A 27,280-nucleotide genomic window follows, 5' to 3' on the forward strand; every position below is an offset into this window, starting at 1 on the left:
TACATTGTGCTGGTTACAATAAAGCATAGGGATGATGCTATAGGCCTGTGATGGCTCACCTCCGGCACTCCAGCTGTGTTAAAACTACGACTCCCAGGAGGTACACTTGCTTGGCTGTTCTCAGAACTCCATAGAAATGAATGGAGCATGCTGGGAGTTGTAGTTTCATCACAGCTATAGAGTGCCGCAGGATAGCCATCACGGGCTAGCTGCACATGGGTGGCGGCGGGCTTGCAGAAACTGTGCATGAGTTTCCGTACCAAAAACCCCATGTTTAAGGCTACTTTCCGTCATGGATCTGCACAGACGGATCCGTTCAGATAATACAACCGTCTGCATCTGTTCAGAACGGATCCGTTTGTATTATCTTTAACACAGCCAAGACGGATCCGTCTTGAACACCATTGAAAGTCAATGGAGGATGGGTTTGTTTTCTATTGTGTCAGTGAAAACGGATCCGTCCCCATTGACTTACATTGTGTGTCAGAACGGATCCGTTTGGCTCAGTTTGATCAGATGGACACCAAAACGCGGCAAGCAGCGTTTTGGTGTCAGTCTCCAAAGCAGAATGGAGGTGGAACTGATGCATTCTGGGCGGATCCTTTTCCATTCAGAATGCATTAGAATGCAAACTGATCCGTTTTGGACCGCTTGCGAGAGCCCTGAACGGATCTCGCAAACGGAAAGCCAAAGGCGACTTTCACACTTGCGGCAGACTGTTCCAGCAAGCAGTTCCGTCGCACAAATGCATTGCAAGAACGGATCCGTCTCTCCGTTTGTCATACGGACAAACGGATCCGTTTCTATTTTTTTTCACATCCGGCACTAATACATTTCAATGTAAATTAATGCCGCATGCCGCGGTATTTCCTCCATCCAAAACGCCGTTCAGTGACTGAACTGAAGACATCCTGAACGGATTTCTCTCCATTCAGAATGCATGGGGATAAAACTGATCAGTTATTTTCCGGTATAGAGCCCCTGGGACGAAACTCAGTGCCGGAAAAGAAAAACACTACTGTGAAAGTAGACTTACTTGAAGTTTTTTTATGCGGTTTTGCCGCAGATCTCACCCTTGCAATGAAAAGGGTGAAATCCGCACAACAGAACCGAACAAAGACCTGACGTGCTGCGGATTTCTACATTTTCGAATTTATGACGAGGCGCTGACTTTCCGCACCTACTTTGCTAAATTACCATTTTTGACAAATTGGAAAAGCAAGCCTCATTTATGAATTTTAGTGCAGAAAAAAGAGCTGTTGCCCATAGCAACCAGTCGGCGTAAGGATTGCATTAGTTAACCTATTGTCACCATCCACCCCACCAAAGCTAACAAGTGGTTGCTATGGCAACATCACCCTTTTTTTTATATTTTTTTTTATGTCTGTACTCCTTACCATAAATGATTCCCTGTTGCATTTTAGGTGGAATTATGGGGTTGGTTGCCACAGTAACAGGGCTTTTTTTGTATCTTAGCTGACATTTGGCCTAGCGTCTCACCGTCCATTAAAATGTAATGGCGCGCGTTTAATGCGTATCTACGACATGAAAGTGCATTAAAGGAGGACCCGTCAAGTTGCATAGACAGGAGGCAGACATTTTTTAGGCGGAACCAGTAATGATATGACAAGATAATCCTCAAGTAATGCACTTTTTTTTATTCTTTTATGTGCCTCGGGAGCAGTAGTCTGTCTATGGGCTTAGCTTTACTCATGACCCCTTTGTTCTTTATAAACTGGTGGTACGATAGGGCCTCAGTGTTGGATGAATACGGTATGTGACCTTTATGGATTTTGGCAGTGATTAGGAAAAAAGTCACCCTAAGGCTACTTTCACACTTGCGGCAGAGTGATCCGGCAGGCAGTTCCGTAGCCGGAACTGCCTGCCGGATCAGGCAATCTGCATGCAAACGGACAGCATTTGTAGGCGGATCCGGATGCGGATCCGTCTTACAAATTCATTCCAAGAACGGATCCATCTCTCCAGATGTCATCTGGAGAAACGGATCCGTTATATATATTTTTTCGGATCCGGCATTGCGGTATTTTTAATGGCACTAATACATTTCAATGTAGATTAATTCCGGATCCGGCATTCTGGCAACGGATCCGGAATTTTGGACGGAGATAATACTACAGCATGCTGCGGTATTTCCTCCGTCCAAAACGCCGTTCAGTGACTGAACTGAAGACATCCTGAACATATTTCTCTCCATTCAGAATGCATGGGGATGAAACTGATCAGTTCTTTTCCGGTATTGAGCCCCTAGGACGGAACTCGGTGCCGGAAAAGAGAAACGCAAGTGTGAAAGTACACTAAGGCTACATGCACACGACCGTTGTGTGTTTTGCGGTCCGGAAATTGCGGATCCGCAAAACACGGATGGCTTCCGTGTGCGTTCGGCACGGAAAGCCATTAATATAACTGCCTATTCTTGTCCACAAAACGGACAAGAATAGGACAGGTTATATAATTTTTTTTTTGCCGACCACGGAATGGAGCAACGGATGCGGACAGCACACGGAGTCTACACGACTCTGTTTGCATATGTAGCATAGAGTTCTAGCTGTGTAGTTTGAATAGTGTATATTCGTTTAGTTTATTTCCACTCATTTATAATGTATCACCCTCACAGGTTTGTTCACGTGCACATGCAGTAACATGTTAATAACCGGTTTCTCCGCTTTGATAGTACAGAGCAGGGATGACCCACATACTTAAGAGGTCTGATACAAGTTGAATCCCTCCTCTGAACGAAGGACGAGCGAATGGTGTATCAGTACAAAGCTTTACTGGAACTCAGCCAGCCATTTATGAATGGTAGATGGACAGATCAGTGGAAACAAGTGATTCATGTATTTTATACCTTCCTATTACAATGAGAGAATAATTGCAGTGGAAGCTTGTGTTACAATAGCTCTTCGTTATATAAGCCATGGTTCTTATTACTGTATGACGTGTCCAACTTTTTTTGGCAGTGTTTTATGTTACAGTGTTCTGGATTTGTTAGACATTTTGCAGTTTGCATCATATGAAATAGTAGATCGATTTAGATTAGATAGGTAATCGGTCCGTGGTTCTGTTTATGACGTGTCAAACTTTTCTTGGCAGCGGATTTCCTGTTTATAAGGCTACATGCACATGAACTTTATTTGTTTCCGTGTCCGTTTTTTTTTTTGTTTTTTTTTGCAAACCCATTCATTTCAATGTCCGCATCAGTATGTCCCTTCCGTAGCCCCGCCAAAAAATAGAACATGTCCTATTCTTGTCCATTTTAGGCATTGTTACAATGGATCCACAAAAAAAAAAAAACGGATGGCATACGGCAATTTGCGGACCGCAAAACACATACAGTCGTGTGCATGTAGCCTGAATTGCATATTTTTAGCACCATAAGACACGCCTAGCTTTTAGAGGAGGAAAATATGAAAAAAATATTTCTCATTAGAATCCATATCAGACCACCAGTCTTCATCAGACCCCAAATTATCATGAAACCCCCAAATCAAACCTGCAAACTTCACAAGACCCCCAATCCTCATCAGACCTCAAATCAGGCATAAAGTAAATAAATGGACTTACCTCTTCTGCTCCGGACAGCGTCGCCACTCATCAGATCCAGTGCCCTTTCTGTACTCGCCACTCCCTGGTGTTCTGCCGGCATTGTGCTGCACTGTGACCTGACATCACACAGTGTCAGGTGATAGTGCGCCATGTCCGTCACAACACAGCACAGCGGATGCCCGGCAGAAGACCAGGAAGCGGTGAGGGCAGCCAACACCAGGAGCACTATATTCACCGCTTCCTGGTCCTACTCTGTACTAATGAGTGCTTCCATAATTGAACTCATTAGTATTCACTTCATAAGACGCACTGTCACACACACACACACACACACACTTTTGGGGGAAAAGGTTAATTTTTTGGAGCAAAATGTCGTAGTTTTATTCCGGCCGCGCTGCGGGAGTGGACTTCCAGTCGCACGCGTGCAATAGCGGCAGCACGGATCCGGCAGGCTGTTCACCCGCCGGAACAGCTTGCCGGGGAAGGCTGCCGCTAATGTGAAAGTAGCCTTTACTGATCCCCTCCACTGCTATTCCGATGCTTACTGGGTCCCTGCTGCTCCCCACCTCCTGGTTCTGGCTGCAACCACTACAGCTATCACTCAGAACAGGGGGCAGGGGTTGTAAAGCAGCTCAATGCAGAATGCAGAGAGCCCTTCCCTGTGATTCACCACCTCCTGGGCACTTTCAGAAAGCAGTGCCCGGCAGAATAATAGTATATGCACCTGGCAGTGTACCGTAGTTTATGCAGATTTTCTTGCAGTTTTCACAGCCTTTCTGTACCAAAATCCTCATGTGTAACTTCTGGATTTTGACGTGCCTTTGCCCCATTTCTCACCTTTTGCAATGCAAAGGGTGAAATCTGCCCTGAAAATCTGCGCAAATACTTGGCATGATGTGGATTTCAAGAAGCATGGAGGAGAGAAGAGGAATTCACAATAAGCTGAAATCTGTAGTCCAGTTAGGGGCAATATGAATTCATGTTCTTGTGGTATTTAGAGGCACCATGCTAGAACTGTGCAGATCACTGTGACGCATCTGGACATCCTGTGCAATGTGTAAGTAATGTCCAAGGGCGAGGGACACAAACTTAGGTATGCAGTGACGTATCCCATATCCTTGGATGCTTTGCCTACCGTGCAGCTGGAGTCCTGATTTCAGTACTTGAGAACGGTGGAACTTGACTAGCAATGGGTTAAGAAAATGCCATTTATATGTTCATGTAAGTGACAGAAAGGTTGAGTTTACTGCTACCAACTTCTGTAATGATGCCGTGGGACTTCACACGTCAGCGTTTATGGATAAAGGGGCGATATGATAAAGCAACTGTTTAGTGTGTGTTACATGCAATGGCCTCAGGATACAATATTTTCAATGCCCAATGGTCCTGGGCTATCATAAGTTGACACTAAACTCAACTACTATGTACCATGTCTCAGACTCGGATCCAACCAATGGGCATGGCAAGAGCACCTGTCTCTATCTGTGCCAGGATCCAGTGAGGGCGGCTCCGTGTTATTTTTCTGGTAGGCTGTGAATTATACAGGGCCCTGAAGGAACCCCAATCCCCATCATATAAAGTAATTGACCGCTTCCAGCCTGTGTTGCTCACTGTTATGTTTGTAGCATTTGCTTCACTTGTCCATTATCTGCTTAGTTTTCTTAAATCTTAAAGGGGTTTTCCAGGAATTTTATACTCTGGATAGGTCATCAGTATCTGATCGGTGGGGGTCTGATACCTGGGACCCCCAGCAATCAGCTGTTCGAGGAGGCACTAGCGCTGTGGCCTGCTCACTAAGCACAGCGCCTTACATCGTACAGTGGCTGTGCTTGGTATTGCGCTCAGCCCCATTCATTTAAAGGGGTTGTCTGGGTTCAGAGCTGAACCAAGACATACCCATAATTTCACCCCTCCGGCCCCCCTGATAGATTTCTCAGGGCAAGGGCTTTTTTATTTACCATAACACACTGCCAGGTGGAGGCTTCCATCTAGCAGTGTGTTCGGTGCTAAAGATGTGTATTAATCCAGTTCCAATCCAGCCTCCCCCCCCCCCCCCATCCCACCCCACCCTAACCTACAAAATACAAAGGCACATTTTTAAACATTTCTATTCAGACGTCGAAACGACAGCCATGGATCCCACAATTTTTCAAATTTCGCTGGGCATCCACGCTTCTGATATACCATCCGTTCATAACTCAGCATCGTGTCAACCGCACTTAGGAATTCGCCTAGGGTTGGCGGCGCTGTCTGTATCCAATGTAGAGCTATTAACTTCCTAGCGACATATAACATTCTCCCTATAGCTATTTTATGCACCTGCCCAGTGGCCAATTCAGAGACATATCCTAACACACACACACTTTCGGGTCAGAGGGTATTCGTACCTTGTAAACTTCCTGTGTTGTCTGACGTACCAACTCTCAGTATCTCCCTAACCTCTCGCACGTCCACATCATATGCAACAAATCTGCAGACACCACAGAGCATCTTGGACACTCATCCGTGGGTCTGAACCCTATACGGAACAAAAAAAACGGTGTTTTGTAGACCCTATGGACAATAAACAGTTGCGAGAGTTTACGTCCTTCACTCAAGGAAGAGAGAGGTATCGCCTCCAGTATATCAGACCATTGGTCATCAGTTAATTCGCCAACATCTTTCTCCCATTTACTTTTAGCCGTTGCCCTAGCCCTTTTACAGGCTAGGGCAGCCCTGAAGCCCGCCTATTAGTGCCGGTGACATCACCGGGCTCACTGCTGGGTGGAAGCCTCCGCCTGGTAGCCCTATGGAGAGCCCAGTACGTCACCGGATCTCCTGAAAATGCCTTTGCCCTGTGCGATTTAGCGCAGGGCAAAAGAGAGCATCGGAGCATGAAATGTCCGGTGCTAACATCAGGGGGGCTGCCTGGGTGAAATTCTGGGTATGAAACCGGATACCCCTTTAAATGGGGATTGAGCTTCCCTACAGTAGGTCATGTGACCAATGAATGTGACATCACATTGCCTAGGAAAAGCTGTGAGAAAGCTGCGGCACTACTGAGAGTGCCGCTGTTTTCTGAAATACTGATGACCTATCCAGAGCATAGGTCATCAGTGTAAAACTACCAGAAAACCTCTTTAACATTCTCTTATCTTCGGATGACATTTTGGGGCTTTAGAACGAATTACCAGTTATAAACTCAAGTTACAATGGTTGTCCTGGTACCAGACTGTGTTACAGTAATGTATTTTAGGAATAGTGCAATAACGTAAGCACAGCAATAATAAGGTGACACTGTGTTCTGTGGTAGAACCTAATTATGGTATGCTACTGAGACGAAACACACCTAGGTTATAGAGATAGATCACGTAGACAACTATTGTGCCGCCAGTAAATAATGTATTCTATTCTGCTACACCTTTTCATTACCTGTGGCTGATTTTTAATCCGAAAACCAGCATACTCATTCAACTGGATATGGTAAACCCCTAAAATTCATACTTTACATTGTGTACTAACTACATGAACACGACAGAGCTGTATACACGGGAGCTGTTTCCTTTATACAGCTTTGTATTACAGAGATACTCTTTTATATAGAAGCAATGGTTATACATCAGCAGGACTTTCATTTATTTTTATTTTTTTTTGTTGCTCTGTGGCAGTTCTGTACTGAGTGTCAGGACTCCCCGCAATGGAAATTCCTAGAAAGCACAATTGATCACTGCAACATAAGAATCTGCACAGTGGCTCAGCGCTGGGGTCCTAGGTTCAAATCCAACCAAGGACAACATCTGCATGGAGTTTGTATGTTCTCCCCGTGTTTGTGTGGGTTTTCTCCAGGTTCTCCGGTTTCCTCCCACACTCCAAAAACACACTTATAGGAAACTTAGATTGTGAGCCCCATTGGGGACAGCCTGATGCTAATGTCTGTAAAACGCTGTGGAACATAGTAGCGCTATATAAGTGCATAAAATAAAATAACCTATGGCGCAGATCGTGCACAGTGTAAAATTTGCGGATCCGCAAAACACGGAAGCCGCCCGTGTGCCGTCTGCAATTAACGGAACGGAGCCCATTGTAGAAATGCCTATTCTTGTCCGCAAAACGGACAAGAATAGGACATGCTATATTTTTTTTTTTTTTTTGCAGGGCCACGGAACTGTGCAACGGATGCGGCCAGCACACGGAGTGCTGTCCGCATCTTTTGCGGCCCCATTGAAGTGAATGGGTCCGCACCCAAGCCACAAAAAATGCGGCTCGGATTCGGACCACAAAAAACGGTTGTGTGCACGAGGCCTTACTGTGGCGGCCCATATCCGCTGTTGCCACCGCCCATTTGGGTGGGCATAGGTGTCACTCCACACACACTCACTGTCGTAGTTCCAGCACTCTGGCAGCAGGCCATGGCATCAGTGTCCTGTGTGTATTATGACTTGCAGACTGGTTCAAAGAATACAACACTGCAAGGGTTAATAATCTTCTCCTGCACTGTGAGCTGCTGCATGGCTGTATCCAATTGCTAATTAGCTGTGTGTGTGTAATATAAATATATATATATATATATATATATATATATATATATGTAACAGAAGTTCAGGGCAGCACACCTTGTAATGGGTAATAGGGTGCCATCGGTAATATCACCTTACCAAGGTGTATGATGCAAAATAAATGAAGACACCGCGGCACATCCGTTGGTGAAAAAGTATGGACCTTTATTCACCCATGCGACGTTTCAGTCCACTTGCTGGTACCTTTCTCAAGCAATACATCATACAAAACTGTGGGTTTTTATGTGGTCATATCAAATTAGCATACATAAATGACAATTAATTAGTTATACAGAAATGTGCAAAAAAAATCTTGTATAAGAATAAAAAAGACATCGTGCCTGGAAAACAGTATAATCAATACATAAGTTCATATGTCCAAAAACATCCAGGTATAGTGATTATTCAATAGCATAATATTTTACACAAGTGGCAATCAATAGTGCATAATCCTCACCTGTGCACGTGCAGAAGTAAACAGACCCGGCATGGAATCAGGCAGGCTCAATGGTAGGCGGATACAGCATTGCCGATAACACCGCATGGATACGGCGTCCTGGAATTGAAGCTGCACATGTCCATGATGTCACTCTGGGGATAATCACGTGATCCCATGTGAAACCTGGAATTGGAACTGCGCATGTCCGTGCTGTCACTCTGGGAATAATCCCATGATCCCATGTGAAAACATCACCTGACACGCCGCATAACAGTTCACTTAAATAAAGCATGTAGTATGAATACAAGCGTCTTAATCAATGTATGAATCTGGAGTAACGGCTAATATTTCAGGATGAGACACCCCGGGTGTAATATCGGGTGACGTGCTATCTTGCGATGCACTGTCATCCGAAAAAAGTAAGTAGAGGAGGAGGGGACAGCGGCATCCATTGCCCTCCTATTTCGCTCACCCAAATATAACCCTACCGGGTGAAAAACATCCAAAATTAGCCAAAAAATGACGCTTGCAAAAGTAATTCAATAAAGATTTTTTTTTTATATGTATACAGCTGTTGCGGGATAAGCCGCTCAAGTTCAAAAGTATCCAACTTCCTGTTGAGCAAAGCCCTTCCATCCATAGGTCCTATAAGTGAAAAAGATAAAAAAATATATTATCCAAATATATCTCTATCATTTATTTCCTTCAGTACTGGCCTGAGCAATAGGTCTCCACAGATCCTTCCAGTCTGCTTGACCCTGTAAAAGAGCTATATCTGTTTGCCTGCGTACTGACTTCTGCCTGTCTCCTGGACTCTGGACAGCTGCCATCTACACTAGGACTATTCCAAGAGCTAGTTGCCTGATGGCTCACTTGCAGGACCAGATCCCTGTATAGGGGTTAAAGGGTGAAAACCAGGCAATTACCAGTACAATATCTTCAGGAATAGCCCAGAGTCAAATAGGTTACTTGGTACAGCCCACAGCCCCTTCAAACAGCTGATTGGCTGGAGTGGGACCCCCACTGATCAGATATTGATGACCCATCTTAAGGATAGTTCAATATATTAATCCCAGAAAACCCCTTCAAAGGGCATCTGTCAGCAGATCTGTACCTATGACACTGGCTGACCTGTTACATGTGCGCTTGGCAGCTGAAGACATCTGTGTTGGTCCCATGTTCATATCTGCCCGCATTGCTGAGAAAAATCATGTTTTACTATATATGCAAACGAGCCTCTAGGAGCAACGAGGGCGTTGCCATTACACCTAGAGGCTCTGCTCTCTCTGCAACTGCCGCACCCTCTTCACTTTGACAGGGCCAGATAGTGTTGACAGATGCCCTTTAAGTATTGTTTTTGGATACACTGAGTTTTCTGTGTACTCAGTTATCATGGCATGATGCTACTTCACCATACCTCTCATTTGTGATGTTCTCAAATTTTGTAGGAAAGGTCCTTGATGGGTCTGACTACAACCTCTGGATCGCTTATTGCTACACTATTATATGATATATGTAGGATTCTTACTATATAAATATGGTCTATGGATAGCCTCGCTATGTCTAAGGTGACTTTCACACTTGCGGCAGAGTGATCCAGCAAGCAGTTCCATCGCCGGAACTGCCTGCTGCCTGCCAGATTAGGCAATCTGCATGCAAATGGACAGCATTTGTAGACGGATCCGGATGTGGATCCGTCTCTCAAATGCATTGCAAGAACGGATCCGTCTCTCCACTTGTCATATGGACAAATGGATCTGTTTCTGTTTTTTTCACATTTTTACCGGTCTGCGCACGCATGCGCAGACTGGAAGGACGGATCCCGCATTGCGGCAGTAATACATTTCAGTGTAAATTAATGTCGGATCCGGCATTCCAGCAAGTGTTCCGGAATTTTAGACTGAGATAAAACCGCTGCATTAGGATTAGGGTCCATTCACACGTCTGCAATTCTGTTCCGCATTTCCGGGTCCGCATTTCCGTTCTCGAAAAAAATAGAACATGTCCTATTCTTGAACACGTCTAAAACAATAAAAGACTACTATAGTAAAAACAGCACTCATCTACACACAATAAGACATAAGAGCAATTGTAAGCAATATAAAACATAAAATGGAGAAAACACTTGTTAATAAAATGTCCAATATGGAATAAGGGGGATTAGTCAAATAAAATGTCCAATATCACAAAGGAACGCACTTGAGCGTGGAGCATAAATTGTATACTTAAATGTGCAATCCTGAGAATTTATTTGATATAGACCCGAAAGACACAACACCTGGAGAGGAACGCCCACAGGGTCGAGGAAAAGGCAAGAATCTAATCCTGCTGCACCTAAAGAAAAACAAGGTCCATTGAATGTGAATGTGCGTGACTCGATAATTACAGTGCCTGGGTCAACTATTGAATCTGTGCATGAATAATACAAACACGTGGGACGCCAAAATTCAAGTTCGATACTTAACAGCGAAAATTCGACTTGTGTTATACTGCCGACTAACAGAAGGCCGTAAATGGGCCATACCACGTGGGACGCTGAAACTCAGATCCAATACGACATAGTGGAAAACTCCACGTATGCTACAGTGCCGGCTACGAAAAAGCTAATTAAAAGTCTTTGATTATCTATTCGTCAAACATTGTCACCTTTGTCAATTATAAAACCGAGACGGCCTAAGACGATTATTTAACTCGAAAAGATTGATTCGAAATATCAAATAAATTCTCAGGATTGCACATTTAAGTATACAATTTATGCTCCACGCTCAAGTGCGTTCCTTTGTGATATTGGACATTTTATTTGACTAATCCCCCTTATTCCATATTGAACATTTTATTAACAAGTGTTTTTCTCCATTTTATGTTTTATATTGCTTACAATTGCTCTTATGTCTTATTGTGTGTAGATTAGTGCTGTTTTTACTATAGTAGTCTTTTATTGTTTTAGATGTGTTCAATAAATTGTACTGTTTAAACTTTCATGATTCGTTGTGACGCCTAATGCTGAGTGCCCTTCTACACTTTTTACTATATTTTCCTTATTTCTTGATCTGGGTGCATCAATTGCAGCAGGAGCACCATAGTAATCCTAAAGCAGGGTGAGCCGTCCTATTCTTGTCCGCAATTGTAGACAAGATTAGGCATATTCTATTATAGTGCCGGCGATGTGCGGTCCGCAAAACAAAACACGGATGTGTGAATGGACCCTAAAACTGATCAGTTCTTTTCCGGTTTTGAGCCCTTAGGACGGAACTCAATGTCGGAAAAGAATAACGCTAGTGTGAAAGTACCCTTACTTCAAGTCACTTCTATTATGTATACTCTATCTTTCTGTCTTCAGGAAAAATTGCAAATTCTTTTCTATTAATATTTCTCTGGATGCTTCCTGATGGAGGTTGTTCAGATCGGAGCTGTTTTACTATTGTTTCGGAGTATAGTTGCACTCAGACAATTGTATTCAATAGTCAGCAAGTGGTCTGAACTTACATGTAAGAAAGAACACGCATGCAGTGCTGTTCACAAAAGAAAGATGCAGCTGAACCCGTACATTTTGTACAATAAAGCAGCCACTGTTCTTTTATAGGCCTGAAACAAAGGAGATAAGATTTTCAGACGCGAGCAGGTTAGTCATTCACATGGCAATATGCTGGAATGGGAGCCTCATCCTCCAGCACTTGTGGGCTACGAAGACGCTGTGGAGTGTTTGGCTAAGAACAAAAGAGGGGTTTTATGAGATGCACATGAGAAAATTAACATTTGGGCAGACTGCTGCAATTAAGCATGTACACCAATTATTCCCTTATTTGCGCTAAGTATGAGTCTGTATGCAGAAACTAACAATCTGCTATTCAGCTAATGATCATTCTTTTACTTCAAGTGATTCCTGAGAACAGTGCAGATTACGTATATTTACACCTTGTTTATAAGGATAGCATTAATGGGGTTTTCAAGGGGAATGAATTATTTAAAAAAATAAAAATATATATCTTTTGTTCCCACTGCTGTCCACTTCCTGACCCATGGCTCCATACAATGGAAATGGCTTGGAATGCCCAGTCTGGTCACCACCTGAAGGCCCCCATTCACATTGCTGGACTGTCAGATGAACACAGTGGGCTTGGGTGACAGTATAATGTGTATGGGGAGCTCCTGACAGATGATGTCTGGGGAGGGAAGGATCGGGCAAAGTGAATATTTTCCCCCAAACCTTTTGTTCTACTAGGAGATACGCTGCAGAAGAGTCTGGTAGAAGCGACTTTCTCCCCTCTCCCCAGTGAATACATATATACATTCAGCCAAACCGATTATGTATCTGTATGGCGGAGCCAGGAGAGATGTGGGCAGAACTGTCATTTCGGCCGAGAAGTATTGAATGTGTTTGGCAGCCTTAAAGGGTTTATTTCTTCGAAGACATTGGTGGTATATCACTAGGATATGCAACTAATGTCAGACAGGTGTGGGTTCCACCTCTGGGACCTACACCTATCTCCAGAAAGGGACCCCCGAAGGGCGCAGCTGCCCTCTATTCTATCTCCGGCAGTGTGCTCTCCTTCACTTTCGAGGGCCAGTTCTGGACCTAGGTGCAAATCCCACCTCTGGGACCCACACCTATATGACATTGGTAGAATACTGCTGGGATATGCCACCAATGTCTCAGTTGAGACAATCCCTTTCAGCACTGGCCAAGGCGGGTCAGCATCTGAGCAATGGGGCACACTTCTGATTGTCTGAAGGGCTTGGTCCTGTCCCCTTCATGGGTCAGTCATGGTTTAAGAATAATTATCTGACCATATGTGCCCAGCTTGAAGGCTATGTGCTCATTTTTTGTTATGAGTGTAAAATAAAAATATATGAAAACATTTTGCAAATCTACAGTTTCTTGTCTATCGCTACTATGCAGATCAATTTATCTCCTGAGAAGAGAGGAACAGCTTAAAATCTTTTGATTTTGTCTTTTTGAATCCTTTTCTTTCAAGGCGATGTCCCGGATTTTACTATTGATGGCTCTTCCTCCTTCTCAATGGATGGAGTGGTGTAGTTCCACCTTGCTGACCGGTGTGGTATCAGATCCCCACTGATCAGATATCAATGGCCTATCCTGAGGATGGGCCATCAGTAGTAATTCTGGAATCCTGGAAACCTTGTTATGGAACTGCATACAAACACTCCAAAATGCAAACTGTGAATAGATTTCCATTTAGCCATTTCTGTCCCTGCTTTTCTAAAGACTGCAGCTATTCTGCATCCATCAGGAAAGTGACGGCAGTGGGAAAGGTCTAGTTTTCTTGTTCATGATTGTATTATGGATCTTGAGGTCAGCACCCGTCAAAGGTTGGTGACTCTGTTCTAAATATAGAAGCAGTAATGTTCTAAATCGGGCATCCTCAAACTGCGGTCCTCCAGCTGTTGCAAAACTACAACTCCCAGCATGCCCGAACAGCCTACAGGTATCAGCCTACAGCAGGGCATTGTGGGAGTTGTAGTTTTACAACAGCTGGAGGGCCGCAGTTTGAGGATGCCTGTTCTAAATGAAGGAATTCAGAATCTTGTGCCGCAGCTTCGTTTCATTACACATGGTGGAAGGCTAGGCACTGGGTAAACCAGAAGACGATGCTCCTTTATAGTTTCTTAGACTTGGTGTAACATTCCCTGTACTGAACATGACGCGCACACACAAACCCATCATTTTGGTAACGCACTTTATACACCTTCTTTTAAAACGTTTACCAAAAATGAAAAATCTGCATTGAAATTACTAGGCCTAATGGTTATGTCTGGTTCTAAATAAGGCTATGTTCACATCTCCGTTTTGGAGATCTGGCTGCCTGATACGGCACAAATGCCGGCTGTGTGACAGACGGAAAAATAACTGTTGCATGCAATGGTTTTTGTCCAGCCGAAACCCAGCATGCAGAGGTGGACTGGGAACTTAATGAGGCCCTGGAAAAAAACTAAAAGTGGTCCCATGTTGTAGGCAGATCCAGATTAACAGAAGGCAGGGCAGCACAAGTAGGCAGGGGCCAGCAGTAGTAGCCTTAGTGCAGCACAAAATACAGCCCCAGCAGAACCATATATCACAGTGCAGCACAAAGTACTGCTGCCCGCATTGCAGTATTCAACTGTATCGCAGTCCTGAGGAGGGTGATACAGTTGAATTCAGGAGGGCACCTGTGGATGCCAGCGAGGTGCCTAAGTACTTGATGCGCCTGGTATTAATAGTGAGAGCATTAGATCATCATGCACTCAGCCAGCAGCCGTCAGGAGGGCTCAGACAACCCCCTGGGCATCGGCCCACCGGGAAATGGCCAGTCCACCCCTGCCGACATGTATGCCAGAAAGCAGCCAGATCACCACTGGACCTCATTGCAGTCAGTGGGAATCTAGCTGTGAAGTAGAGGATCGGGCAGGCTGCTCTGTGCCGGAACAACCTGCCAGATCTAAAGGAGATGTGAACAATGCCCAAGATTGGTGACGACCTATACCCAAAACCATTACAACTTTCTCAGGCTTGTCACTCAGCTTACTTTGGTCCCTGATGACAAATATAGTTGTGTGTAATGATATATTTTTTTTTACTACAATACTTCGCAGTTTTGACTTCCATGACCCTTTTTGTGGGAGCTGTAATGGCAGCCATATTTGAAACAAATACAACTAAGACTCTGGTCACACTCTGTTCCGCATATACGGCAGCAAATATACAATAACCACGTACACTGAATGGGTTCATAGACCCCTATGGATGGGACAGATACCAAGAGTGTCCTTTTGACATCCGTTGGGCTGGTATGTCTATATATGCCTCACTTTGCTATGTAATTTGCTAGCACAAAATATACAGTACAGACCAAAAGTTTGGACACACCTTCTCATTCAAAGAGTTTTCTTTATTTTCATGACTATGAAAATTGTAGATTCACACTGAAGGCATCAAAACTATGAAATAACACATGTGGAATTATATACATAACAAACAAGTGTGAAACAACTGAAAATATGTCATATTCTAGGTTCTTAAGTAGCCACCTTTTGCTTTGATTACTGCTTTGCACACTCTTGGCATTCTCTTGATGCGTTTCAAGAGGTAGTCCCCTGAAATGGTTTTCACTTCACAGGTGTGCCCTGTCAGGTTTAATAAGTGGGATTTCTTGCCTTATAAATGGGGTTGGGACCATCAGTGGTGTTGAGGAGAAGTCAGGTGGATACACAGCTGATAGTCCTACTGAATATACTGTTAGAATTTGTATTATGGCAAGAAAAAAGCAGCTAAGTAAAGAAAAACGAGTGGCCATCATTACTTTAAGAAATGAAGGTCAGTCAGTCAGCCGAAAAATTGGGAAAACTTTGAAAGTAAGGGCTTTTTGACCATGAAGGAGAGTGATGGGGTGCTGCGCCAGATGACCTGGCCTCCACAGTCACCGGACCTGAACCCAATCGAGATGGTTTGGGGTGAGCTGGACCGCAGAGTGAAGGCAAAAGGGCCAACAAGTGCTAAGCATCTCTGGGAATGATGACTACCTCTTGAAGCTCATCAAGAGAATGCCAAGAGTGTGCAAAGCAGTAATCAAAGCAAAAGGTGGCTACTTTGAAGAACCTAGAATATGACATATTTTCAGTTGTTTCACACTTGTTTGTTATGTATATAATTCCACATGTGTTAATTCATAGTTTAGATGCCTTCATAGTCATGAAAATAAAGAAAACTCTTTGAATGAGAAGGTGTGTCCAAACTTTTGGTCTGTACTGTATATATATCGTGATATATGTTTTCTTTGCACGGAGCCTGTGAATGACGTATGCCACTGTGTAGTGTCATACGTTGGGGCTTTACCTGTCACCAATGTGTCCGATGATTTCTCCAGTGTATGCACTGAACGTAGCCCCTGATCTGAAGAAAGTCTAAGGTCTCTTTTACATGAGCGGTTTTGAATGTGACAAGATCTGTTCAGTGAAAAACTGATGGATTTGCACGCAAGTCGAAACCGTTTTGTCTGCGATTGCAGTCAGTGTTTTAATTTCTTTTATCAGGATTGCATCCATTTTATATCGGTTTTTCATGCGCCTGAAGAAAAACGGAAGAATAACACTCATCATCTCCTTGCAACCATCAGTGAGAAACGGACTGCATCCGGATGCTTTTTGCGTGCCGTCAGTGTTTTTTTTTTTTTTTACTGACCCTTTGACTTGACCAGGACTGTGTGAAAAACGGATGGCGATAGAATGTGCTTCGACTCTTCCTGAATGGACAGGTGGTCAGTGAAAAACAATAGTCATGTGCACATACCCATTGAAATGAATAGGTCAGTGTTCAGTCCACAAATGGATCGTGCCCGGATGGAAAACCCGCTTGTGTAAAATAAACCTTAGGCTTGGGTAACACAAGTGAAGATTCGTCATCGTGAATTTTTGTGCGGGAAACCTGCACAGTTTTACAATACCAGCAGAGTGGATGAGACTTTAAAAAATCCCATCCACACGCTGCCAAATAAATCTTCAGAGTAAGGCCCCATTCACACGTCCGCAATTTCGTTCTGCATTTTGCGGAACGGAATTGCGGACCCATTCATTTCTATGGGGCCACACAATGTGCGGCCGGGCTCTGGAAATGCGGCAATTGCGGACAAGATTAGGCATATTCTATTAGTGCTGGCGATGTGCGGTCCACAAAATGCGGAACTCACATTGCCGGTGTCCGTATTTTGCGGATCCGCAAAAAACATTGACCTGCAGAGCTGGACTAAAATCTGCAGCATGTCAATTTATGCTTGTCCGTGGCAAAATTTAGACTTTTCCATGGCAAAAAATTGCAAGGTTTGTGCAGCAGATCTGCTTCAAATTCCGGTATGTCTTTTCACACAAGCGATCTGCATGCAGTCCGTTTTATACTGTGCTGTATACATTTTTCTTTTTTAATATTGGGAACAAATGGCAGATATACAGTATGTAAGTACATAGGCAGGGGCGGACAGGGGCCTGGGACGGAGCCTGGATCATAGACAGCAGGTCAGACAGGGGGGGTCGGAATCGGCTATCTACAGGTGGGCGGAGTCGGAGGGGGGCCCTGACTGAGCATAGCAAGTTAGGAATGGCACACAAGTGGGGAGTAAATTATGAATACACTGGCAGAGGAGATGTGTCGCGTATAGGTTGGGTGGGGCCTTTCATGCGCTCCGGGCCCCTCTGTGTCGCGGTCCCCATAGCAGCTGCGTGGTCTGCCTATATTGGCAGTTTCTGTGAAACTCTTAAAGGGGTTGTCCAGGCTTTTACTATTGATGACCTATCGTCTGGAAAGGTCGTCAATATCAGATCCTGTGGGGGTCCGACACCCGGCACCCCCACCGATCTGCTGTATGAGGAGACGCAGTGCGCACGTGCTATCTCTCTTCCTGTCAGTTGCTGCTGTCTATGATCTTTGCCAAAGATAGCAGCAGGTGAACAGGAAGAGAGAAGGAAAACCGTCGTGTTGTGCGCGCCATTGTCTCATACAGCTGATCAGCCAGGTGTCGGACCCCCACCGATCTGATATTGATGATCTTTCCTGAGGATAGGTCATCCATTGTAAAAGCCTGGTCAAACCCCTTTAAGTGCACTCCAATTGTAAGCTATGAATGCAGTTTGAACAGAGTCTTATTATTATGTATTGTACTTTTGAGGCATAATTGTAGCAGTAGGGTTGAATTGGGGTTGGTCTAGGCTTCCTTTGTTCACAAACCATAGTTCAGTTTTGCATTTTTCAATAGAACTGGACTTTTATTATCATTTTTTTTAGTGAAGCTAGGCATGTGGCTTTTGCACATAATTCAGATTCCTTAAAGTAAATGGAAGAAGCTAAAATCTATTGAAGCTGTAATTTTCGTTGTAATATTGCTTGTGAAAATGAAATGTGTGTAAGGCCTTCTACATAATAAAGAGTTTCAACTGAAATCCATTTTATTTTTGGCAGAAATAATAATAAAAAAAAAAAAAAAAAAAATCTGTATACATAATTTTGGCAGCACGGAAGGTCACATGAGCTTGAGTCTAGGACATTTTATGTTCGTGCTCTTAAAGGCCACACATTCCGGCCCTAAATTTGGCTCCCCTTCCTGAAGGAGCTGTTCCGAGAGAAGCCTTGCCTTCCCCTGACTGGCACATTGTGTCCTTTTTATAGCTGGCAATCTGGATCCCAAACAAAATCTATGCCGCATTGGCCGAATGATATGTACAGAAATCTTCCTGAAATCACAAAACGCCTTTCAAATATTCACCTCTTGAGTCTCCATGTCTGGTCTAGAAGAGTTGTGCAAAATGTCCCTCCTTCATTCTCACCGCTTGTAAATATGAGTGTGTGAGAGAACATAGGTAAGTGATACGTCTGACCGTGCAGCAGTGTGTAGTTTTATTTAAACATGGGATATATGATAGCAAGAACCTCCATGACCTGGTCCCAGTGACCTTGGTTTGTAGGTGGAACTCAACTACTACAGAAAAGTCATTTACAAGGGGGTTGCGTCTTCAGACGACTTTTATTGTTTCTCGGCCTACCCTCCTACAACTTCTCCTACGTACAAAGCATTGCTTTTTTTCCACCAAGTGCTACACTCCTAAGACTCTATCCTTTCCTTGCTTGACAGGCAAATAGTAAAATGCTTCCTTTCAAGGAGAAATTCAGTATATCCAGATATCAGACAGATGGGCAGCACTGTGCCTCGGTACAGGGGGTTATGGCCATCTGTATAGGCTTTGTCTGGTATTCCAAATTGTTTCCTACTCTAAAAACATGGTTTTCTGTGAAACTAACCTTACTATCTGTGTACAGTCGTGGCCAAAAGTTTTGAGAATGACACAAATATTAGTTTTCACAAAGTTTGCTGCTAAACTGCTTTTAGATCTTTGTTTCAGTTGTTTCTGTGATGTAGTGAAATATAATTTCACGCACTTCATACGTTTCAAAGGCTTTTATTGACAATTACATGACATTTATGCAAAGTCAGTATTTGCATATGACACATTATCTAACCCAAGAGAGAGTCAAAAGCGCCACCCCATAAATGCACATCCGACCATAAAGGATATAAAAATATATAATGTTTATTAGACACAACAACACACACGCATTAAAAAATTGTATACAATGTAGAACAAAGTGTGGTATGCAATAAAATATATGTAACCGACACACACAGGTCCACTGAATTATCACATATAAATGTATGCGTTGTCAACCAGCATATAAAGCAATACAATAAATCACATATAGCAAATGTAAGGTAAGACCACTAGAATAGAAAATACAAACAGACCAACATGGGGTCACATGTCAAGCGCCAAACCTACATAGCCAGCTGGTGCAGTGGACCTGGAAACATAAGCGCCCAACGCGTGTCGCCGGAGCAATCTGGCTTCCTCAGGGGTCTGCAAAGAGTCAGTATTTGCAGTGTTGGCCCTTCTTTTTCAGGACCTCTGCCATTCGACTGGGCATGCTCTCAATCAACTTCTGGGCCAATTCCTGACTGATAGCAACCCATTCTTTCATAATCACTTCTTGGAGTTTGTCAGAATTAGTGGGTTTTTGTTTGTCCACCCGCCTCTTGAGGATTGACCACAAGTTCTCAATGGGATTAAGATCTGAGGAGTTTCCAGGCCATGGACCCAAAATGTCAACGTTTTGGTCCCCGAGCCACTTAGTTATCACTTTTGCCTTATGGCACGGTGCTCCATCGTGCTGGAAAATGCATTGTTCTTCACCAAACTGTTGTTGGATTGTTGGAAGAAGTTGCTGTTGGAGGGTGTTTTGGTACCATGCTTTATTCATGGCTGTGTTTTTGGGCAAAATTGTGAGTGAGCCCACTCCCTTGGATGAGAAGCAACCCCACACATGAATGGTCTCAGGATGCTTTACTGTTGGCATGACACAGGACTGATGGTAGCGCTCACTTTTTCTTCTCCGGACAAGCCTTTTTCCAGATGCCCCAAACAATCGGAAAGAGGCTTCATCGGAGAATATGACTTTGCCCCAGTCCTCAGCAGTCCATTCACCATACTTTCTGCAGAAGATCAATCTGTCCCTGATGTTTTTTTTGGAGAGAAGTGGCTTCTTTGCTGGCCTTTTTGACACCAGGCCATCTTCCAAAAGTCTTCACCTTACTGTGCGTGCAGATGCGCTCACACCTGCCTGCTGCCATTCCTGAGCAAGCTCTGCACTGGTGGCACTCCGATCCCGCAGCTGAATCCTCTTTAGGAGACGATCCTGGCGCTTGCTGGACTTTCTTGGACGCCCTGAAGCCTTCTTAACAAGAATTGAACCTCTTTCCTTGAAGTTCTTGATGATCCTATAAATTGTTGATTGAGGTGCAATCTTAGTAGCCACAATATCCTTGCCTGTGAAGCCATTTTTATGCAACGCAATGATGGCTGCACGCGTTTTTTTTGCAGGTCACCATGATTAACAATGGAAAAACAATGATTTCAAGCATCACCCTCCTTTTTAACATGTCAAGTCTGCCATTTTAACCCAATCAGCCTGACATAATGATCTCCAGCCTTGTGCTCGTCAACATTCTCACCTGAGTTAACAAGACGATTACTGAAATGATCTCAGCAGGTCCTTTAATGACAGCAATGAAATGCAGTGGAAAGGTTTTTTTGGGATAAGTAAATTTTCATGGCAAAGAAGGACTATGCAATTCATCTGATCACTCTTCATAACATTCTGGAGTATATGCCAATTGCTATTATAAAAACTTAAGCAGCAACTTTTCCAATTTCCAATATTTATGTAATTCTCAAAACTTTTGGCCACGACTGTACATACTTGTATTATACATCCTGTTATATGCAAGTTCAGTCAAGACAGGAAAAATACTTCGATTCGATTTTTCCAACGGATCTAAAAACTTAAAATCTTGCCAGCTTCTCATCTCTATAGGCGTAGGTGTAACGACAACACCCCCGTTGCTCGTAGAAGCTCATTTGTATATATAGAAACATCATTTTCTAAGTAATGCAAGCACATATGAACATGGGACCAACACGGATGTCTTCAGCTGCCAGGCGCACATGTAACAGGTCAGCCAGTGTCATAGGTACAAATCTGCTGACAAATGCCCTTTAAAAGCAATTATAGCGCTGCGGAATATGTCAGCGCTATATAAGTGAGTAAAGTAAATAAATTATTTTGCTCAATATGAGACATTAGATTTTTCTATATTCCGTGATGGCATCTCTTCTATAACACACACACACACACACACACACTCTGTTTGGCGCTCTTTTCCACAGTCCCTTGTGTTGCGACCACTTCTATTATTTCAGACGTCGGCCCCTGTCACTTTCCTGAACATGTAAAGCAATATGTTTGTGCTTAAAATCCGCACGTAACTTGAGTTTCCCCTGTGTATTGTCAATACCCTGCAAACAGTCAGCAATAAGGTGGAATACGAGGTTCGGCTGCACCTATAGCAATCACAGGCTGGAGACTTACAAAGATTCTCTTCTCATGGAGTGAGGAGGCGATGAATAATTCATACCCAGGTTGTACAGCAAGCTTTATATAAAGCAGAGGCGGATCAGAACCGATCACGTTGCATCTCATGACTGTGCAAAGCAATGACCTCTGGAAACAGAAGTTGTTTCAGTGCAGGAAGGAGAAAGTTTTCTTTTGCTCATTGGTGGAGTCTTGTGACTCGTGATCACTTTGATGGATGTCGGCAGCCTGCTCTGTGTAACAGAAGATGCTTTCAGAGAAAAAGAATTGTATTTCTTCTGTGCGAAAGAAATCAACAAGTTAAACTCTGATCAGCTGTGAATCCTTTTTATATTCCTTCTTACTATATAAGAACTACACGCATTCACGAACATCCGGTCTGTTTGAAGGAAAGATAATCTTACATTGACATATGCCATATAACATTAAAACTTAGGATATTTTCTCCTTAGAGGGGTTGTCCCACAAAAAATAATCTACATTTTTCAAACCATCACCTGGATTTGAATACTTTTGTAATTACATGTAATTAAAAACGTCTTATAGTTACTGAGTTGTTTAATTAAATCTATCTGTATAGCGCCACCTGCTGTTTGCTGTTTTTTCAGATTTTCCTCTGTCCATCTCAGCGAGGTGGACACACATGCTCTGTTCCTTCCTTCAACGCTGAAAGGGGCACTCCCTCTGGGCTGCCAACTTGAAATAAATCTAGCAGAGTAGGGGCCTGGATGTATTTCTGGAGTGTAATAATATTACAGGTTATAGCTACTAGAAAGGGGTCGTTGATCCAGGGAGTTATTCTGATTGCCTGATTGGAGTCGGGAAGGAATTTTTTTTATTCCCCTAAAGTGAGGAAAATTGGCTTCTACCTCACAGTTTTTTTTGCCTTCCTCTGGATCAACTTGCAGGATGACAGGCCGAACTGGATGGACAATTGTCTTTTTTCGGCCTTATGTACTATGTTACTACGTTACTATGTTACTAGAGTAACTGAAGCAATGAATGAAAAATCCATGTGAGGTACAGGGCTGGTTCTAGCTTTGTTAGAAAGGTATTGCCATGTACTATATGACGTCTGATTTTCATTTTTTACATTAATCGTGGGATAACCCATTTAAAGGGGTATTTTAATATGGGGCATTGATGGCACTCTGGGACACTCTCCTATCTCTAGGACAGGGCCCCAAAAAGTGAAGGAGAGCACACCGTGGATGTGGAGCTTGCTCTCTATTCACTGCTGTGAAACTTCCGAAAATAGATGAGCGCAGTCGGCTATTTTTTCTAAGTCCGATAGAAGTGAATGGTGAGCAAGTCCCGAAAGCTCAGCCTCCTCTGCATTCACCGCTATGGAACTGTTGGAAATAGCCGTGTGCGCTCAATCATCTGTTTTCTGAAGTCCCATAGCTGTGAACGGAGGGTGGCTACGCATGTACGGGTGCTCTCCCTTTACTTCAGGGACCCCGTTCTGGAGATATGAGAAGGTCCTAGTGGGACCCACACCTATGTGACACTGGTAGCATATCCTAACGATATGCCATCAGTGTCGCAGATGGAAATACCCCTTTAAAGGGAATCTGTCACCAGCGACCTTCCTGTCCATCTGTTTGCATACACACATAGCTGTGGTTCACCTGATTTAAAAAGCTGTTTTTAAAGTTACTTTTTCTTAGGCCTATTGCACACGACCGTATGGCTTCTTCAGTGTTTTGCGGTCCGTTTTTCACAGATCCGTTGTTCCGTTTTTTTGTTTCCGTTGTGTTTCTGTTCCGTTTTTCCGTATGGCATATACAGTAATTACATAGAAAAAATTGGGCTGGGCATAACATTTTCAATAGATGGTTTTGCCAAAAAACGGAACGGAAATGGAAGACATACAGATGCATTTCCGTATGTGTTCCGTTTTTTTTTGCGGACCCATTGACTTTAATGGAGCCACGGAACGTGATTTGCGGGCAATAATAGGACATGTTCTATGTTAGAACGGAAATACGGAATGCATACGAAGTACATTCCGTTTTTTTTTTTGCGGAACCATTGAAATGAATGGTACCGTATACAGAACGCAAAAAACGGCCAGTAAACGGGGAAAAAAAACATCCATGTGCAGGGGGCCTTAGGCATTAGTGCAATTAGGGCGTTGCCGTTGCTCCCAAAGCTCTGCTCCTTTCTGTGGCCAGCCTCTCCCACGCTGCTTCAGCTCTGTGTGTATGGAAACAACTGGACAGGGACGTTGCTGGTGGAATACTCCTTTTTAAAAATAAATTCTCAAAACGGAGAAAAGGGGCTTTATTTTTCACTTCAATGGACCTGATATGTAATACCGGACACAGCCCATGGAGAGGCGCTAATCCTGGAAAAGGAGAGCAGACTGTAAACTGCTACTTTATTATTACCGGTACAAACTGACACAGCATTAGGTTGCTTCCCAGGAAATTTGAACAATGAAGAGCAACTGCAGTTTAGAAAACTTTTTGATACCTCATAGTAACACACAGGTTTTGATCATTGAGGGTCCCAGCGGTCAGAGTAGACCTTCCACAATTGCTCAAATGAGGAGTTAGAAGCACTCAGTTGAGCTCTGTCGCACTACGGAGATCAGCAGGAGTCTCAGTACCTGGACCCTCAGCTATCAAAACCTTTGATATGTCATTATGACATATCAGAAGTTATTCTAAAGTGCAGTTACTCTTCAAGACAAGATACCGTAATTAATTCACTTTTCCTTAAAGGGCATCTGTCAGCAGATCTGTACCTATGACACTGGCTGACCTGTTACATGTGCGCTTGGCAGCTGAAGGCATCTGTGTTGGTGCGATGTTTGTAGAGGCGGTGCCCTACCACACCCTCTTCCCTTTAAACGGTTTGTCATCAAAAAAATGGTTATGTAGCTGGCTGACACTAGCTATGTTCTGATGTCAGCAGAGCATAACTGTATGACCTATAGCTCCCTGCCTGCCGCCGTTCGCGCTAAATAATGACTTTTATAATATGCAAATGAGGCTCTAGGTGCTAGTGGGGCGTGGCTGCAGCACCTAGAGGCTCCGCCCTCTCTCTGTTTGGCACGCCCTTGTAAAGGTGATTTACATCCTCGGTCTCCTCAGTGCCCCGCAAATCCCGCGCCTGCGCCGTCCATTTTAGTATTAGGCGCAGTGAGTGAAGGACGCTCGCCTGCTGCCGTCCTTCACTCACTGCGACTAATACTAAAATAACGATTTTTCTGATGACCGAAACCCTTTAATTGACAGGACCAGGCAAGCATGATGACATTTTCACTGCCTGGCAGAGAACACAGCAGTTACAGAGAGAGCTGAGCCTCTAGGTGTAATGGCAACGCCCCCATTGCTCCTAGAGGCTCATTTGCATATATTAAAGCTTCATTTTCCTCAGCAATGCGCACACATATAAACATGGGGCCAACACAGATGTCTTCAGCTGCCAAGTGCACATGTAACAGGTCAGCCAGTGTCACAGATGCCCTTTTTTTTTTTTTTTTTTTTTTTGCGGATATTTCTTGAGTTTTTCAATTTCCCGCCACTGGAACTCCATTCTCCAATTAAATGCTGTCAGGAAAAAGGTGCCTCAGCAACAGGTAAGTAACCAGGAACCAATCAGAATCATTTATTTAGTCACCTCAGAATACTGTCATATAGCTGAAAAAAGAACACAAATCAATGGGAAAAAAAGGGGAATAAAAGCACTACCACTCCCATTATGCTCAATGACCCCGTGGTGGGGCCTCCGGCATACACCTCCGTGCCCACTATCATCATATTGCCGAGTTTGAAACGTGCGGCTTTCTGATGCTTTTTCAATTAATATATTAAAGGTGCACAGTGATCAGACTTTTTATAAAGAACATGAACGCCCCTTACATAACAGTCTCCTTAGAAGGGAGTAAAATTAAATATTTGCAGGTGTCCTCAGAGGACCTGACATGTTTGAGTGCTACAAAAGAATGCGTGGTGGGTGTACATGGACACAACAAGCAGAGTATCACCCGGCACGTGCGCCTTTTGTTTTGACAGAAAGTTTACAGATCCAACGTCACTGCATCCAAATTCCTGTCATTCCCAGATGGCACTCCTTGTTTATAGCAGGTACATAATGTACCGTGGAGGCTGAGAACTGAGTCATTCTGACTGGTACCGGAGCAGGAACCATCTGTGATATATAGTCCTCAGAAATGGAACACGCCAGAAAATGTTTAATTTTTTTATTTTTTTCAGACCCACATTATATTTTTGTGATGATTATTTACTAGTATGTAGGCATCCATTTTGTGAGATATGAACTTAATATATTATAAATGATGGTTCAGCTGAAGAAAATGGGGTTTTCCAGGATTACTATGGTCCTTAACATGCTTTTTTTATTTATTTTTATTTGACCTCTCCTGACCTGTTTTTACCATGTAGATAAATCCCTCTGGTTGGTTTCTATTCTGTATGTAGCACTTCCTGTTCCTGTATCCAACCAAACCCATGATGCACTTCTCCTTTCTCTGCCACGCCTCCAGCACCGTCCCGAACAACACCCAGCAAGTTATAGCTCCTCCTGCCAGCTAGTTACATAGACACTCCCCTATTACTGCCCCTAACAACACCCAGCTAGTTTATAGCTCCTCCCACCCAGCTAGTTACATAGAGACTCCCCTATCACTGCCCCGCCCCTGGACCTAACATCACAGGAAATAAGAGAGCAGCATGGACATGATCATGTGACCACAGCGCTGAACAGGATATAGGAGCAATAAAGGTAAAATAAATAAATTACAAAATAGCTACCTTCATAAATGATTATTTTATGTTTCAAAGATTTATTTAATGGAAAAGAGCATCTTAGATGCTGTTCAGTGTATAGAGAAAAGTACAAGTGTTGTACAATACAAGTAAATACATAAAGTCATTACAACAATTACAATGGGAGATCCAATGATGAAAATTTAAAAAGGCAATGTAGTTTGACAATAAAGCAAAACCAAGGTTTTGTCGACCTTTCAATTTTATACATCTATATGTGACCGTATTCGGTATTTGTTAGATTACAGTGTCATGCTATAGCGAAAATCCACTGAGTGGGAAGAGGACAGCCAGGGCTCCCAGAGCTTTTCAAAAGACTCGTATGTGTCCATTCGGATGGCCGAGAGCCTCTCGTATAGGAGGATTCTATTAATCCTGTCGATCACTGCCTGCTGATTCAAGGAGCTGGACCTCCATTTAGAGGCTATATGAATTCTGGCGGCTAGCAATATATGTTGGGCTAATTTAAATTTAGCAA

General features: G+C 43.5%; 1 protein-coding gene across 1 annotated transcript in view; it reads left to right on the forward strand.

Annotated features, from left to right (window-relative positions):
- The window catches only part of SLC25A12 (solute carrier family 25 member 12), a 152,329-nt gene that overhangs the window by 4,610 nt on the left and 120,439 nt on the right, over positions 1 to 27,280 (forward strand). The gene's annotated exons all lie outside the window — the stretch shown is intronic.

This window comes from Bufo bufo, chromosome 7 (genome assembly GCF_905171765.1).
Source record: "Bufo bufo chromosome 7, aBufBuf1.1, whole genome shotgun sequence".
Classification (NCBI taxonomy): Eukaryota; Metazoa; Chordata; class Amphibia; order Anura; family Bufonidae; genus Bufo; species Bufo bufo.